A 16,735-nucleotide genomic window follows, 5' to 3' on the forward strand; every position below is an offset into this window, starting at 1 on the left:
CATAAATGCAATAGAGCTGGGCACCTGATTGACCAAATAAAAACATTCAATATGGCTGACATTCTGAACACAGTCAGAGGTGAAGCCACACGCTATTACACTTTTGTTGTTGTTGTCCATGTTTCCATACATTTCAGCGTGGGAGATAATGCATCTAAATACTGCCGAGAAAGTGTTTCCTTCTATACTCTATAACGTGACACATTTAAACACAGAGACACATTTAAAACTATTTTTAAGAAGTATTTTAGTAAACAGATCTGTAATTGGTACCTTTGCATTGGCCAGTAATCAGATAAACACAGACTAATATTGCTTTATAATTATGTATATGCCCCAATCTTATTTTTTCTACTTTCCAAATATGACTTCTTTCCTATCTGTCATTTTATTTACAATGGTATGTTAAAAAAAAAAAAAAAGAGGGTGCAGGATTGGAGAAAGCTCAAATGGCTTCAGTTATAGCATGAGAACAAAAATAAAATAAAGCTATTATTGAAAAACATCTATGGAAAACAAGCCTTCTCTTGAACTGAGTCTAAAAAAAGCCACGAAGAGAAAATTGTCTATTGCATTCCCATGGTAATAATAAGTAATTTACTAAATATAGAATGTCCCTTCACAGATACTTTTAAGGGTTCTAAGGAACTCAAAAAGAAAATTGTTACTCTAATTAATTTGTTTAGGACACATTCCTTCTTAATATAACTTGGCTATTTCTGCCTTACCATGTTCATGACATATGGCATCACAGAAAGCAAAGCACAGAGTAAATTCAGGGTCACTGCATAACTAACCACATTGCTGGATGCCCTTTCAATGAAATGGGTTAAAGGAGAAAATGGCCATGTTTTTAAATGGTACACTTCACTTCAAGATGACAACTCAAATTTCAACAAATGAAATATTTATGTGAGCTCAGATCTTAAATTTCAAATGAAGAAATATGAATTCACCCTAAAAACATGCCATCCCAGGGAAAAAAATTTTTTTCATTATGCTTCCAAATAAGCCACATCAAGAATCATAGCAAAGCTTACAAACCTAAAAAAAGAAAAAGAAAAAAAAAGCCTGACAGAGCCAAGTCAAGAGTCACTGATCTACAGGGATTTTCTCCTGAGATTTCTTTTCAGGATAATAAATTCATGAGAACTTGTTTTCTTCTATTAAGACAGTGTCACGTCTTTGGAAAGCTTTCACATCTCCCTCAATAGTGATTCTAAGAAAATTTATTGAATAGAATTCTTTTTTATTCCATAATGCCACCACATCTATTTTCATTTCTAAGATGGTGGTGGATGCCAATGGTTTTACATTCAACTCTCATACAGGAGGGTAAACTTCTATAGATGGTAAATTTATCACAAGAGAGTACCTCTAATGGTAGCTATCTCAGGCCAGGCTGCTTATCCATGGAGAAGACAGTTTTAAGCGAAGAAGCTTCTCAGCACCTTTCAATTTGTACATTTTAGATGGTGTCTGCATGATCAGGCAGTTCTTTGCAGAAGTACCTCAAAAACACATGTACACACAATCTTGCTTTGCATTTGTATGACCTGGACTATACACATAAGGCCTATGTAAATTGGAGTATGATGGCAGGGAAAGAAAATGGCCCAAACTGCTTTTCTTTACTTTCTAATTGTGCTCAATATCAAAGTCTGTAATAGAAGAGAGATCTTCTGCATTTTCTTCTGCATGAGGTTTTTATTCTTGAATGTAAAAGCTATCAGTGGAACACAGAGAGAAAGTTCAAAAATAGACTGAAGTACATATGAGAATTTAGTATATGACTAAGGTCCCCACACAGAGAGAAAAAGATTGATTATTTAACAAAGGATGTTAGCATAAATGGCTATCCAATTAAAAGAAAACAAAGGCAGACCCCTACTTCATATCACTGACAAAAATAAATCTCATATAAATTGAAGTTTTTAAAGGAAAATTAAAATAATAGAAGAAAAATTAGGGCAGTCATTCTAACCTTGGGATAGGGGAGACCTTTCTAAACAACATAAGAAATCAGGATCATAAGAAGAAGAAGAATTTACTTAAAGATTAAAAATATTGAGGCATAACAAAGACGTGACTAACACAGGGCTTTCTGTGGTACCATGATATCTTAGTGGTAGGAGGGAAGAAGACACGAAATGCATTGTCTTCTACCCTCATCTTTCCATGCTGACATCTGCTGAGAAGCAGATCATCATACCTCACTATAGCCCCATGCTCTGTGGGGTTGCACTGCTACTCACAGAGGACAGCAAGGTCACGTCAGGTCTGACTGACTCAGTTTCAAGTACTTCCATAAAATCTAAATGTGATAGGCAGAATAATGGCCCCCACAAACAAAATTAGGATGTCTATATCCTAATCCCTGGAACCTGTGAATATGTTATCTTACATAGCAAAAAGAACTTTGCAAATATGATTATGTCCTAAATTTTAAAAACTGAGATATAATTTACAATCCATCAAAATTTACCACTTTAAAGTATACAATTCAGTGTTTTTACTATATTCACAGACTTGTGCATCCATCACCACAATCAATTTTGGAACATTTTCATTATCCTCCCCCCAAATTTCATATCCAACAGCAGTCACTATCCATTTCCCTCCAACTCTCTGAGTCCTTGGAAACCATTAATCTACTTTCTGTATCTATGGATTTACCTATACTAGACTTACATATAAGTGGAATAATACATTATGTAGTCTTTTTTGACTGACATTTTCATGTAGCATAAAGTTTTCAGTGTTCATCCATATTGTAGCATGTATCACTTCATTCCTTTTTATTGCCAAATAATATTCCATTGTTTGGTTATGCTATACTTTATTTAACCATTTTTCAGTTGATGGACATTTGGGCTGTCTCCAGTTTATGGCTATAATGACTAATGCTGTTATGAACATTCATGAACAAATTTTTTGTGTGTGTTTTGTGTTTTTTTTTTTTTTTTTTTGCGGTATGCGGGCCTCTCACTGTTGTGGCCTCTCCCATTGTGGAGCACAGGCTCCGGACGTGCAGGCCCAGTGGCCATGGCTCACGGGCCCAGCCGCTCCACGGCATGTGGGATCTTCCCGGACTGGGGCACGAACCCGCATCCCCTGCATCGGCAGGCCGACTCCCAACCACTGTGCCACCAGGGAAGCCTCATGAACAAATTTTTGTATGACATGTTCTCATTTCTCTGAGGTCTGGCCTAGGTGTAGATTTTCTGGGTCAGATGGTAACTCTATGTTTATGCCAAACTGTTTTCCAAAGAGGCTACACCATTTTATATTACCACCAGCGATGCATGAGGATTCCAAATTCTCCACATACTCACCAACACTTGCTATTACCTGTCTTCTAGGTTATAGCCAACCTACTGGGTGTGAAATGGTATCTCATTGTGATTTTGATATGCAATCTCCAAATGGTTAATGATGTTGAGCATCTTTCCATGTGCTTATTGGCCATTTATATATTTTCTCTAGAGTAATATCTATTCAGATTCTGTGCCCATTTTTAAGTGGTAGTTTGTCATTTTATTGTTGAGTGGCAAGCACTTTTTATATATTCTGGATGTAAGTCCCTTGTCAGGTATATGATATGCAAATATTTTCTCCCATTCTGGGTTGTCTTTTCACATTACTGATGGGTCCTTTGAGGCACAAAAGTCTTATATTTTGGTGAAGTGCATTTTACCTGTTTTTCTTTTGTCACTTGTGATTTTGATTGTATCTAAGAAGGCTTTAACTAACCCCATGTCATGAAGATTTACTCCCATGTTTTCTTCAAATAGCTATATAATTTTAGCTCTTACACTTAGGTCCATGATCCACTAGAAATAATTTTTTTTGTATAAGAAAGACGTTCAAATTCATTCTTTTGCACATTATATATATATATATATATATATATATATATATATCTCCAGTTGTCCATTTGTTGAAAAGACTACTCTTTCCCTATTGAATTGTCTTGGCACCCTTGTTGAAAGTCCAATGAGTTACATCTATATATTAAGAAAGTGCTTTCAATGATACATTGCTAAATGAGGAAAACAAGTTACAGAGTAATGTGCATAGTGTGGTCTTATTTTAACAAAAATCAAACATAACTTTATATGTGTGGTATATATTTATACTTGTATTTATATGTATGCCTGGGTATGCCTTATTTGTAGTTTCTTGGAGATGCATTTTGCAGTCCTGCTTCCTGGCTGTTGTTTCATTCTCTTCAGAGGTCCTAAAGTCCCATGATGCACTGATCATAGTCAGTGCAGCTCCTGTTTGCACAATTGATAGTTACTTCTTCCCAGCTGTAGCAATGTTTATATTGCCCTTTGCAATGTCAAAGGGCTTCCACCCATGTCTAAAATCCTGCTGAATTTACAATCTGGCCTCTCATACATTTCCTTTTGTGTACTCTCTTGCCTCCAGCCAATGAAAATCTTCATTTTCACAAATTATAAGATATTCTTCTTTAGTACTCTTGCTGTACTTCTGGCCAAATCACTTGCATGCTTTTTATCAGGCACTGTGGGTCTAAACTTTCTACCTTGACATAAATTAACAGCAGAAAGAAAGATCATGTTGGGATAAATAAACAGGTTAAAAAACTTAAAAAGGAAAAGAATTGGCTCAGTGGCCATGATACAAGCCAGAAAAAGCATGGGATGGAACACTGATATTTACAGGCCTAAAGCTACAGAGCAATATGGAACAGTTACTCTGATGGCTATAACCTTTGATCATGCTCTCTGGATTTCGCTGGATGATGAACCGTAAGAAAAATATATTTATTGTGCTTTTTTTGGTACTGCAATGGATCTATTTATCTGGGTGCTAAACTATTTTGGGAAATGACCAACTTAATAAACCATTCAAAGGGGAACATATTAGTCTGGAAATTGCAAACCTCTTAACGATTAACTAACTCATATTAGCCCTTCAGTAAACCATTTGTAAATGGCCCTTATAATACCCACATAGCTAAATAATCATCTTTTGGTAAGTCACACACATAATACCCAACCCATGTGTGCATAAACTAAGATTATATATATTGATTATATATATATATAAAATATATATATAATATAATATTATAAATCAACTGATTTATAATATAATATTATAAATCAACTAATATTATAAATCAACTATATATTATAAACTATATATTATATATTATAAATCAACTATAATATAATATAATATATATATAATCAACTATAATATAATATAATATTATAAATCAACTAATATTATATATATATTATATATATATAATATATATATAATTATATATATAATTATATATTATTATTATATATTATATATATAATATATTATATATAATATATAATATATTATATAATATATAATATATTATAATACATTATATATATAATATATTATATATAATATATAATATATATAATATATTATATATATATAATATAATATTATAAATCAACTGCTCTCCCCTACACCAAAACGTACTCTTTCCACATTAAATATTTCCTATTAGAAATAAACCAACTTATAACCTATTGATGATTTTGTAATACCTATCCTCCATCGCTGAGTATTTCACAGGAATTTAGTTATATTTACAAAGTAATAGTCTGCTACCGTTCAGTCATGTTTCCTCAAAATAACATTGTGAGGTGGTTGTCTAAAAGAAAAAAAAAATGTTCAAGTAAATTTCCCATTGTCTCTCTCTCTCTCTCTCTCACACACATGCACACACACACACACACACACACACACACACACACACAATTCTGCATTAAAACTTAGTATCTAGAGTACAAATTATTCATTATAAAAATCACCAAGTGTCAGACTTCCCTGGTGGCGCAGTGGTTAAGAATCCACCTGCCAATGCAGAGGACATAGGTTCGAGCCCTGGTCCGGGAAGATCCCACATGCCGTGGAGCAGCTAAGCCCGTGCGCCACAACTTCTGAGCTTGCGCTCTGGAGCCCGCGTGCCACAACTACTGAAGCTCGCGTGCCTAGAGCCCATGCTCTGTAACAAGAGAAGCCACCGCAATGAGAAGTCTGCGTGCTGCAGGAAAGAGTAGCCCCGCTCGCCACAACTAGAGAAAGCCCACAAGCAGCAACGAAGAAACAACGCAGCCATAAATTAATTAATTAATTAAAAAAAAAATTTTAAAAACTCACCAAGTGTCCCAATTTATAACATATCAAATTAAAAGAACAAAAGCCAGATCTATAAAGAAGATAGTTTCAGCTGCTTAACATTCACTAAATATTGTTTGCTTGTCATCAACAAGTCTCCTAAGCGGATTTCAACAAAACTGCTTGGTCCGATTCAACCCCCAAATTTACTTAACATGTATTAGGTGACAGGAAACACAAAAGCAAAGATATGATCTCTACTGTCAAGTTTATTTGGGAGACAGACATGCACACACTGAGAACTGGGTCAGAGGGGTGATCAGGGTGATACGGAACCAAAAGGTAGGAGGTGATTTATTCAATCTAGGTAAGGACAGGGTACAGGGGGGAGGGGAGAGAGTCATGAAAGACTACTAGAATAGATAGCATTTAAGCTAGATCTTACCTCTCCAGATGAGTATGATTTCACCAGGAAGAAAATAAAGGAAAGGACATTTCAAGCAAAGAGGACTATAAGGGAAAAAAATAAAAATTAATATAAGTATTTATAATAAATATAAAATTAGATAGTATATTCATAGAATCCTAAGTAGAGAGCCAGTACGTATTTATAAAAAAGTTATGCTGAAAAAGATGGCAAAGCTCTTCTGGGAAGCGTTCAATTCATCGTTAGAAAAAAAATCAGTGTGTTCCTGTGTGATGTATATCTGACCTGTCCTTATGTACCAATGGAATTGGCAAAGGGCAGAAATGAGGCAGGGAGCAAAACTAAAGCAGGAGGCAACCTCTGGATACACTGAGTGCACTGTGTGATGGGATCAAGACAACCCAGTGAGTGACCGTGGTAGGAGGCCTGTAGAAGAAATGGTGGGCAGGGTGGGGGGAACATATAAATTAGAGAAAGCAAAATAGAACTTAGAGGTTCATGGAGGATAACATAAGCAGTCCTTTGGCCATTTGCTCTCCTAAAAATAGAAGCATCACCAGAGACATTTGGCAAGATGCCAATGACCCTGGAGCTCAGAACTCAGGAAAGAATTCTTCAGTTAGAAATGCTTGAAGTCAAAGGTGAATGACTCTGTTTTAATGAGAGGCAACATGATTTAGTGTTCAAGAGTTTAGGCTCAGGCCACCACTTTCTGTTGGACTTTCAACAAGCCATTTAATCTCTATTTACCTTGGTTTATTCATTTCTAAAATTGGGAAATAATAGTGTCTACCTCATAGAACTGTTATATAGATTAGAAAGGTAATATATGTAAAGTACTCAGAACAACCAGGATCCAGGCAGAGAAGCCAAACCCTGGGAATCTGTTTTCAAGTATGTTGGATGTGCTGAAAGATTAAACAGGGGAACATGAAGCAATCCAGAAATTAACAAGTACAGGAAGTCTCTCTACCCCACAGGACTGGAAAGCAAAGGGAGGAGGTAGTTTTAACAGTGCCTAAGAGCTGGAAGAAGCCGGAACCATGAGAAAGACATAGCCATTTCCGGAGATCCTACTGGAAACATAAAGATGAGGATATACTCTGTCTCCAGTCCTCCAACCTTCCGCCAGTGCTTATTTTCTGAAATGTGCTAGAAACCAGTTGGTAAGGGAGTCCAGAAAATATAGTTATCTGGGAAAGGGGAACGGCTGGAAATAGGTCTGATGCCAAGTAGGCAAATGATTGGAAGGCCTCTCAATAAATGTTAGCAGCTATTACTATATTTTATGTTTGATCTGGGATACAGCAATCACTTTGCTTCCCTCTACCCAGGAAATGGTGATTCTGGGCTGATTCTAAATTCTTCTGTGAGAAGATTGCAGTTATAGCTATAAATAAAATCTGAAATTCAGAATAAAAGTCAACTCCAGAGGAATCAGACAGTAGCTGACATCATGAGATCAGCCATAGAGTACATAGAGAGGGTAAAGAAGATCTGAAGATGGAGCATTAGGAAACACTGACATTTAAAAGGGTACAAATCAGTAATGGAGTATAATCTGTAAAAATACTGAATCACTATGCTATACATCTGAAACTAATATAATATTATAAATCAACTGTACTTCAATTTTTTAAAAAGCATCCAAATTGAAAAAGAAGTAAAATTGTATCCATTTGCAGATGACATGGTATTATATATGTAGAAAACCCTAAAGACTCCACACACACAAAAAAAACCTGCTAGAACTAATAAACAAATACAGTAAATTTGCAGGACTCAAAAGCAGTATACAAAAAAGCAGTTGTGTTTCTATGAACTATCAGAAAAAGAAATTAAGAAAACAATCCCATTTACAAATACCATCAAAAAGAATAAATACTTAAGAATAAATTTCAACAAGGAGGTGAAAAATCTGTGCACTGAAGATTATAAGACATTGCTGAAAGAAACTGAAGAAGGCACAAATAAATGGAAAGATATTCCATATTCATGGACTGGAAGAATAAGGTCTGGAGATCTAATGTACAACTTGGTGATTATAGTTAGAAACACTGTATTATATACTTGCTATATAATACAGTGCTAACAGGGTAGATTTTAAATTGTTCTCACCACAAAAAAGAAGTGGTAATTATGTGATGTGAGGCAGGTGTTAGCTAATGGTAATCATTCTGCAATATATGAGTGTATCAAATCAAAACACTGTATACCTTAAACATACAGAATGTTATATGTCAATTATGTCTCAATAAAGCTGGAAAAAAATAAATAAAAGGAGGATCTTTTTCTGTCATCCCTTCCTGAACTCCTATTACACTTATAGTTGAACCTGAACAGTTTTACTGTCTCTAATATTTTCAGATATACTAATTTTTGTGTTCCCAGATTTCAGCCTTGATTACTGGGATTGGCTCATATTTATTTTACAGTCGTCACCTCCCCAATGTGCCCAACACACATTTAGCAGTCAGTGAATAATTTAGGAGTGATTTTAGGAACCTCTAAAGAAGGAAATAACAGTTTCTCTTGGCAACTCAACAACAGACCTAGAAATCCCTGAGTTATCCAACTACTCTCCCCTTTCCCTCCAACTCTGAAGTTAAAACAATCTCTGCTTTCTTCTTCCTAACCCATTGGACTGACTTAGCTCTCGTTATTCCCCTGTGCAGGTAATCAGACTGAGGATTAGGGCTAGGTGGGATGAAGCAGAACTAGGCAAGACTGAACAACTATACGCCTTAACTTCATCCTTACTTGCTCAAATTTAGCCAGCCCCACTTCCAACCTGACTGTATCTACTCCTGTGATTACCAGTCACTGCCTATATACTTCAACTGTCAGGAAAGCCATATTTACAGAAATTCAGCCTAACATTCCAATGTCTCCATCTAGAAATGGCCATGGGATATGGATTATAGACTAGGTTTCAAATTCTATTTCTGTCACTTACTAGCTGAGTGACTGTATATTAATTCCTAGGGATGCTATAATAAAATACCATAAACTTGGAGGTTTAAAACAACAGAAATTCATTATCTCACAGTTCTGGAGGCTAGAAGTCTAAAATCAGAATGTCAGCAGGCCCATGCTCCCTTTGAAGTCTGTAGGGGAATCATTCCTTGCCTCTGCCTAGCTTCTGGTGCTCTAACTGGTCTATCTGCTCAACTGTCTTCTGTACATGTGGATATGCCTGCCTCCACCACACACACACACATACCGTGCTATCCTGCTCCCTCCTCTACCACTGTCAGGACTAACATGCTGCTCCAATCTCTTTTCTCTCGGCAGATGTTCAGATAAACACAGGACAGAATGCATCAGATCATCCCAATGCACTGAGCCTTGTCCAAGCCCTCAGTGCTGTGACTCAAGTCCATTTCCTTAGTATTAAATATATTACAAGGTAATATTTAAATTTGACTGAGCTCACTACCGTTTTTTTTTCCTTTGAAGAATATACTGAAAGCAACGGCCTTCCCTCCAGATGGAAAATAATTCAGTGGGCAGCACCACTGTGTCCAGCCTCTTTTTCACACCCTCATTTCTCACTCATTCCTCTAATTCACTGAAGCTCAAGGCTAAGGAGAGGAAGCATTCTTTCCTCTAGACAGGCAAGTGTATAGTTCAGCTCACTTTCTGTTTCTATGTTAAAACAAGATCAAGGGTTACTGGAGGCGAGGATTTTCTGTTCATGTGCAGCAATAGCACCTTCCAGTTTTTAATAAATCTAAAACAATCTTGTTTTCTTTCTATAATTAGGATGTAAGCCAGTCCCTGTCAGGCTGACTCATTCAGCTCCCCATGCACTGTGACTAGAGTGTCACTGTTCCAGAATTGCGGTACGGAGTGCTTTTGTCTGGGTCTGTGGCATAAATAGAACAAAGGAAAAGATTTTCCTGAGAGAAAACCTTGAAAGCCACGAAATGATAACCTTTCCTCACACTGAGGGCTGGGGGTAGGGGTGAGGGAATAGTAAAACAAACCCATGTCCTTCCTCTGGCTTTCCTGCCTTCAAAGGGAGTCAGGGCCCACATGACTTCCTTCCCAGGCACTGGCTGACAATGTTAAAATTGCCCAGCAAGTTCCCCATACCATAAGACAGTTAGCCAGGTTGTTAGTTTACTTCTCTAGAAGACAAATATCCTAACCTCGTACCTCTTTCCTCCAGTATTCATGTACGAGGAAACTTGTGAAGAGTTTAGAGAACTTAAAGAGCCATTTGCGTGTCCTCTAGGGTTACTCCTCATTTGACAAGAGGCAGCCTTAGAAAGAGAAGCATCTTTCTGTCAGGAAGTAGGGCACACAGGAAATAGTCACTCTCCCCTATGTATTAAGCGGGTGCTGCACTTTCCTCCTTTCTCCTCTGAAGCCTTCCCTAATGAACCTTAAATGCTCTTGTCACTTAACTATTGGCATCCCTTAGCTAATAAGTGACATAGTCATATAGTCACCTCTATTAGTTTGTACTTAAGTCTCTATTCTGCTTCCTCTGTGAGCACTTCGCTTTCCTGTTGCAGGTCTTAGTTAGTACCCTCAGTCTTGTAGCATAGCTCAGGGTATATAAGCCTGTATCTCTCACTATACTGTAAATCCTTTAACATAAGGGATTCTGTGCACCACTCACCCCCCTGCTAAGGCCTTGCATTCTTGCTCAAAAATGCTTGTTGAATGAAAAATTAACAGGTGCTTTTATAGGCCTTTTTCATTTATATGTCCATAAATTCTTGATCAACACTGCAATTTCTTTAGAAACACCTATTCCCAGTATGCCGCTCTCTTCTTCCCATCTACCAACACACCCATAAACACACACACACACATTCACACTTTGTAGTTTAAGCAAAACTAGCAACCAGTTAATAAATATTTCGATGTGTATTGGGTTGGCCAGAAAGTTCTTTCGGTTTTAAGTAAAAATAAAAGACACATGTTTCATTTTCACCAAGAACTTTGGGTATTCATTAACCAAAGGAACTTTTTGGTCAACCCAATAGTATCTTTCTGATCTATGTGCATATATGCATTTAAAGAATGAAGAAAGCAAGAACAACAACGACAACAAAAATCAAGCAGCCAAGAAGACAAAACCTACTATCTTATTCCTGGGATTCCAGGAAGCGATCTTAATATTACCGTCATATAAAAATAAACGAGTACAAATAAATACTCTGATCAGGTCCTTAATTAAATCCAGCCTGCATAGATATTCTTTAAAAAATATTTATTGAATGCCTACTATGAACCACACAGTATTCTAGGAGCTGGGGATAAAGACCTTGTACCGAGTCCTTTCCCTGGGATCTGACCTCTGAAGCCCGAGCCTCAGCTCCCAGCCCCCACCCTCCCCGGGGGGTGAGCAGACAAGCCTCTCAGGTTATCCTGTCATACCAAAGTACTACTCTGTGCCAGCTGATTTTGTAGAATATGAAAAAAGAAACCCTGGTAGTCAGAAGCGATTTCCTAGCAACTGTGGCCGTGATGGAAAACTGTTTCTCTGGGGACCAGCCCTTTATGTCATCGCAAAACTCCTGGCTGATGAATTAATTAGTCCTGAAGACATCGATCCTGTTCAGCGTTATGTCCCACTACAGAATCAACGTAATGTGAGCATGAGGTTTTCCAATCAGGGCCCACTGGAAAATGATTTGGTTGTTTATGTAGCGCTCATAGCAGAAAGCCAACGCCTTCAAGTTTTCCTCAACACATATGGTATTCAGACTCAAACTCCTCAACAGGTAGAACCCATTCAGATCTGGGCCCAGCAGGAGCTTGTGAAAGCTTATTTCCATCTGGGGATCAATGAAAAATCAGGACTCTGCGGAAGGCCAGATAGGCCCATTGGCTGCCTCGGTACATCAAAGATTTATCGCATTCTAGGAAAGACTGTGGTTTGTTACCCTATCATCTTTGACCTAAGTGATTTCTACATGTCTCAAGATGTTTTACTGCTGATAGATGACATAAAGAATGCACTACAGTTTATTAAGCAATACTGGAAAATGCATGGACATCCACCTTTCCTTGTTCTCATCTGGGAAGACAATATAAGAGGTAGCTGATTCAATCCCTTATTAGATATGCTGGCAGCTTTTAAGAAAGGAGTGGTTGGAGGAGTGAAAGTTCACGCTGATCGTCTACAGACACTAATATCTGGAGCTGTGGTAGAACAACTTGACTTCTTACGAATCAGTGACACAGAAGAGCTTCCAGAATTTAAGAGTTTTGAGGAACTAGAAGTTCCCAAACATTCAAAAGTCAAACGACAAAGCAGCACCTCCAATGCTCCTGAACAAGAACAGCAGCCAGATGTCACCATTACTGAATGGAAAAACAAACCCACCCAAGAAATTCTTCAAAAACTGAAAGACTGTAGTTGTCTGGCTAGCCAAGCCATCCTGCTGGGTATACTGCTCAAAAGGGAAGGGCCCAACTTCATCACAAAGGAAGGTACCGTTTCTGATCACATTGAGAGAGTCTACAGAAGAGCTGGCAGCAAAAAATGTCGGTCGGTGGTGCGCCATACAGCAAGTCTTTTAAGTAAACTAGTGGACAGCCTGGCCCCATCCATTACTAATGTTTTAGTGCAGGGCAAACAGGTAACTCTGGGTGCCTTTGGACATGAAGAAGAGGCTATCTCAATCCTTTGTCTCCAAGAGTGATTAAGAACATCATCTATTACAAGTGTAATACCCATGATGAGAGGGAGTCGGTCATTCAGCAAGAACTGGTCATTCACATTGGCTGGATCATCTCCAATAACCCGGAGTTATCCCGTGGCATGCTGAAAATACGAAGTGGGTGGATGATCCATGCTATGGGGTATGAACTACAGATCCGTGGCGGAAACAAGCCAGCCAGAGACTTATATCAGATGTCACCTAGTGAAGTGAAACAGCTTCTCCTGGGTATTCTGCAGCCTCGACGGAATGGAAGATGTTGGCTGAACAGGTGTCAGATCGATGGGTCTTTGAATAGAACTCCCCCTGAGTCCTATGACTGCGTGTGGCAGATCCTGGAGCACACACCCAATGGAATGATTGTAGCCGGAAGGCATTTGCCCCAGCAACCAACCCTGTCAGATATGACCATGTATGAGATGAATTTCTCTTTCCTTGTTGAAGACATGTTGGGAAATATTGACCAGCCAAAATACAGATAGTTGTGGAGTTACTAATGGTTGTATCCATTGTACTGGAAAGAAACCCTGAGCTAGAATTTCAAGACAAAGTAGATCTAGACAAACTGGCGAAAGAAGCATTTCATGAATTTCAAAAAGATGAGAGTCTACTAAAAGAAGCTGAAAAACAAGATGACATGACTTCCTTTTACAGTACTCGCCCCCTGGGAAAAAGAGGAACATGCAGCTATTTGACGAAGGTCGTGATGAATTTGCTGCTGGAAGGAGAAGTCAAGCCAAGCAATGATGACCAATGTCTGGTTAGCTAGTAAGGAAGGTGTTAGAGACTCTGTTGAGGCAGGTTTTCCAGAAGTGTGTTAAGTTTGTGTTGAAGCTTAATCACGGCAGCCATTAATGTGTGGGCTGATCGTGCTGGTGAGTAGTTGCCACACCCTTGGCAGAGTTATTGGACCTCTTGCATGCCATAAGCAATCTGGTGGTAAGAACTGCTTATAATCAAGTGAAAGTAAGTTCTCATGATTATGCCCACTACAATAATAATCTTTACTGAACAATAGTAATTGTTTATGAATTGAAAGTTCACCACTGCATGTTTTATGATTACACAGCTCGTCAAAATGAGTCTTTGCACTTTGGACTAAATTCCCACCTTACTGCCAATTAAATGAATTTTCCAACTAATTATGCGTACTAGGAATGAAAATATATTGAAAGAATGGTACATTTTTTTAAGTGGTATTATAATGCTAGAAAAAGATACCAGTATGCATCATAAAAGCAAAATCAGCCAGTTGATATTTTGATTCTCAAACTGCATTATTGATAATATTTTAGTATACAGAGCTATTGTACAATTTTTGCCTTGTAAACATGATTGTGGTTTTGTATTTGTGCTAACTGTAGTGGGTGAACTAAAATAATAAATCTATGCCTGATCAAAAAAAAAAGACCTTGTATCTTGGAAGCTCGTATTCTATAATGGGTGGGAACAGACAATAAACAATATATACATACAAGAGGTCAGGTAGAGTCAGTGTATAAAGGGAAACACAACAGTTCAGGGGATAGAAGGAGGAGCATAGAGGGAAAGCTTTGATTTTTCATAGAAACTTGTTATTAAATTTAATTTTCGATAAATACACACCTTTCTCTCGCCCTTATCCACTCTGGAGAGGAACAGAAATCCTCCCATCCCCTACATGTGGGGACTTCCATGTATAACGCCTGAGATGTGAGGATGGCATAGAAAAATACTGTTTACAGAGGGGAAGAAGAAGCTATCTATTGCTACCTTCACCTTCAGACACCCTCCCCAGGCCCCTTTTGCTCCTTTAGAAAAAGCCCCTGGGAATCCATTTGAGTGTAGAAAAGCCTTTCCTCTAGAGAGGCATTCAAACCCCAACGTAGAATAAAAGGCTCTGAGATTAATTGAGGAAGAGCGAGAATGGCTAGCCAGTCAGATCCTAGCGGGGGAGGGGATTTACACCTCCATTACCCTGAGGTCAGCTTGAATAAAGTGAAAGCTGAGCCATGTAGATATATGGCAGAAGGGCATTTTAGGAAGAAGAAGGAACAAATGTAGAGTCCCTTAGAGGGGGAGTGTTTAGCACATTTGAGCAAGAGCAATGGAGCCAGCATGGTTGAAGAGGAGTGAGAAATAGAAAGAGATAAAGGGGAACCAGATGGCACAGGGCCTTGCGTAGTGAATGACCCTTTAGAAACTGGCATTAATTTTATCTCTCTGAAAAAGGGAAAGGCTTGAAATAAAGTAAAACCAAAGGAGGATGGGAGGTGAGAAGAAAGAGAAAGGAAAAAATCCTAAGACTACATGCAAGTAGCTTTGCTTCTTTGTTGTTAATGGATGTGCTAAATTAATTTCAGGAAGGAACTTGTTAAAGTCTCTCTGCTCATCTCTTACAGCCGCCTTCCTCCCTAACCCTGATGTCAATGTCTAACTTCTGATGTCTTCATCTACAGCCATAACTATTTACAAGCCCCAATGACTGGTTTCCCTCTCCATTCTATCCCATTTCAACACAACCACATTGCTGTCGCAGCAATCTTCCTAAAATCGGTAACTTATCATGTTTTTCTCATCTGAGTCTTCCTTTTAAGTTTCCTTCTCTAACCCAAGTACCCCACACTCTATACCAAACTGCAGTCCCCACTCCAGATTTAGTAGTTATTCCCAGAACACACCAGGCACTTTCACACTTTTATCCATACTTCACCTGGAGTACTCCTCCCAATACCTCTCATTCTATACATCCACTCCAATCACCCTACCTCTGTAAACCTTTGACAACATCCCCACGTGTATTCCATCGCCATGGAAGAATTCATCATTTCCTCCCATATGCTTGCATGATACTTTACATATGTCACCACTGCAGCTCTTACCACATTTTATCAGAATGTGGTTATTAGATGGCTCTCTTCCTTGCAGAATGTGAGTTCTTTTAAGGTCAGGAACACCATACTCTTCATTTTTATATCCCAGATACTCAGCAGAGTAACATATTTTAATACTTTTTTTTTTTTTTGTAGTACGCGGGCCTCTCACTGCTGTGGCCTCTCCCGTTGCGGAGCACAGGCTCCGGACGCGCAGGCTCAGCGGCCATGGCTCACGGGCCCAGCCGCTCCACGGCATGTGGGATCTTCCCGGACCGGGGCACGAACCCGTGGGCCCCTGCATTGGCAGGTGGACTCTCAACCACTGCGCCACCAGGGAAGCCCATATTTCAAAAGATGTTTAATAACTATTTCTTGGATTAAAAACTAGAAATAATAGGAAATGACATGAAAATGGGGAAAGTCTCAAAGCAGAATTAGAAAACATGAGAAATCAAGATGGTAAAGAGATTTGCAAAGTCAGCAGAAAGAAAAAAACATCACCAAAGATTAAAGCCAGAACAAAACTTTTATCTTCTTTAATCACTTCATTTGATAAGGGGTAGAACTGGGATTCAGAGTGCTCAAGCAGCAAATAAGCAGAAGACCTTGAACTCAGGTCTCATTGTTTG

The 16,735-nt window shown here is 38.3% G+C and overlaps 1 pseudogene; it reads left to right on the forward strand.

Annotated features, from left to right (window-relative positions):
* Positions 1 to 11,951: 11,951 nt before the first annotated feature.
* Positions 11,952 to 14,641, forward strand: LOC137221186 (phosphorylase b kinase regulatory subunit beta pseudogene; annotated as a pseudogene).
* Positions 14,642 to 16,735: the final 2,094 nt, after the last annotated feature.

Source organism: Pseudorca crassidens, chromosome 3, assembly GCF_039906515.1.
Source record: "Pseudorca crassidens isolate mPseCra1 chromosome 3, mPseCra1.hap1, whole genome shotgun sequence".
Taxonomy (NCBI): domain Eukaryota; kingdom Metazoa; phylum Chordata; class Mammalia; order Artiodactyla; family Delphinidae; genus Pseudorca; species Pseudorca crassidens.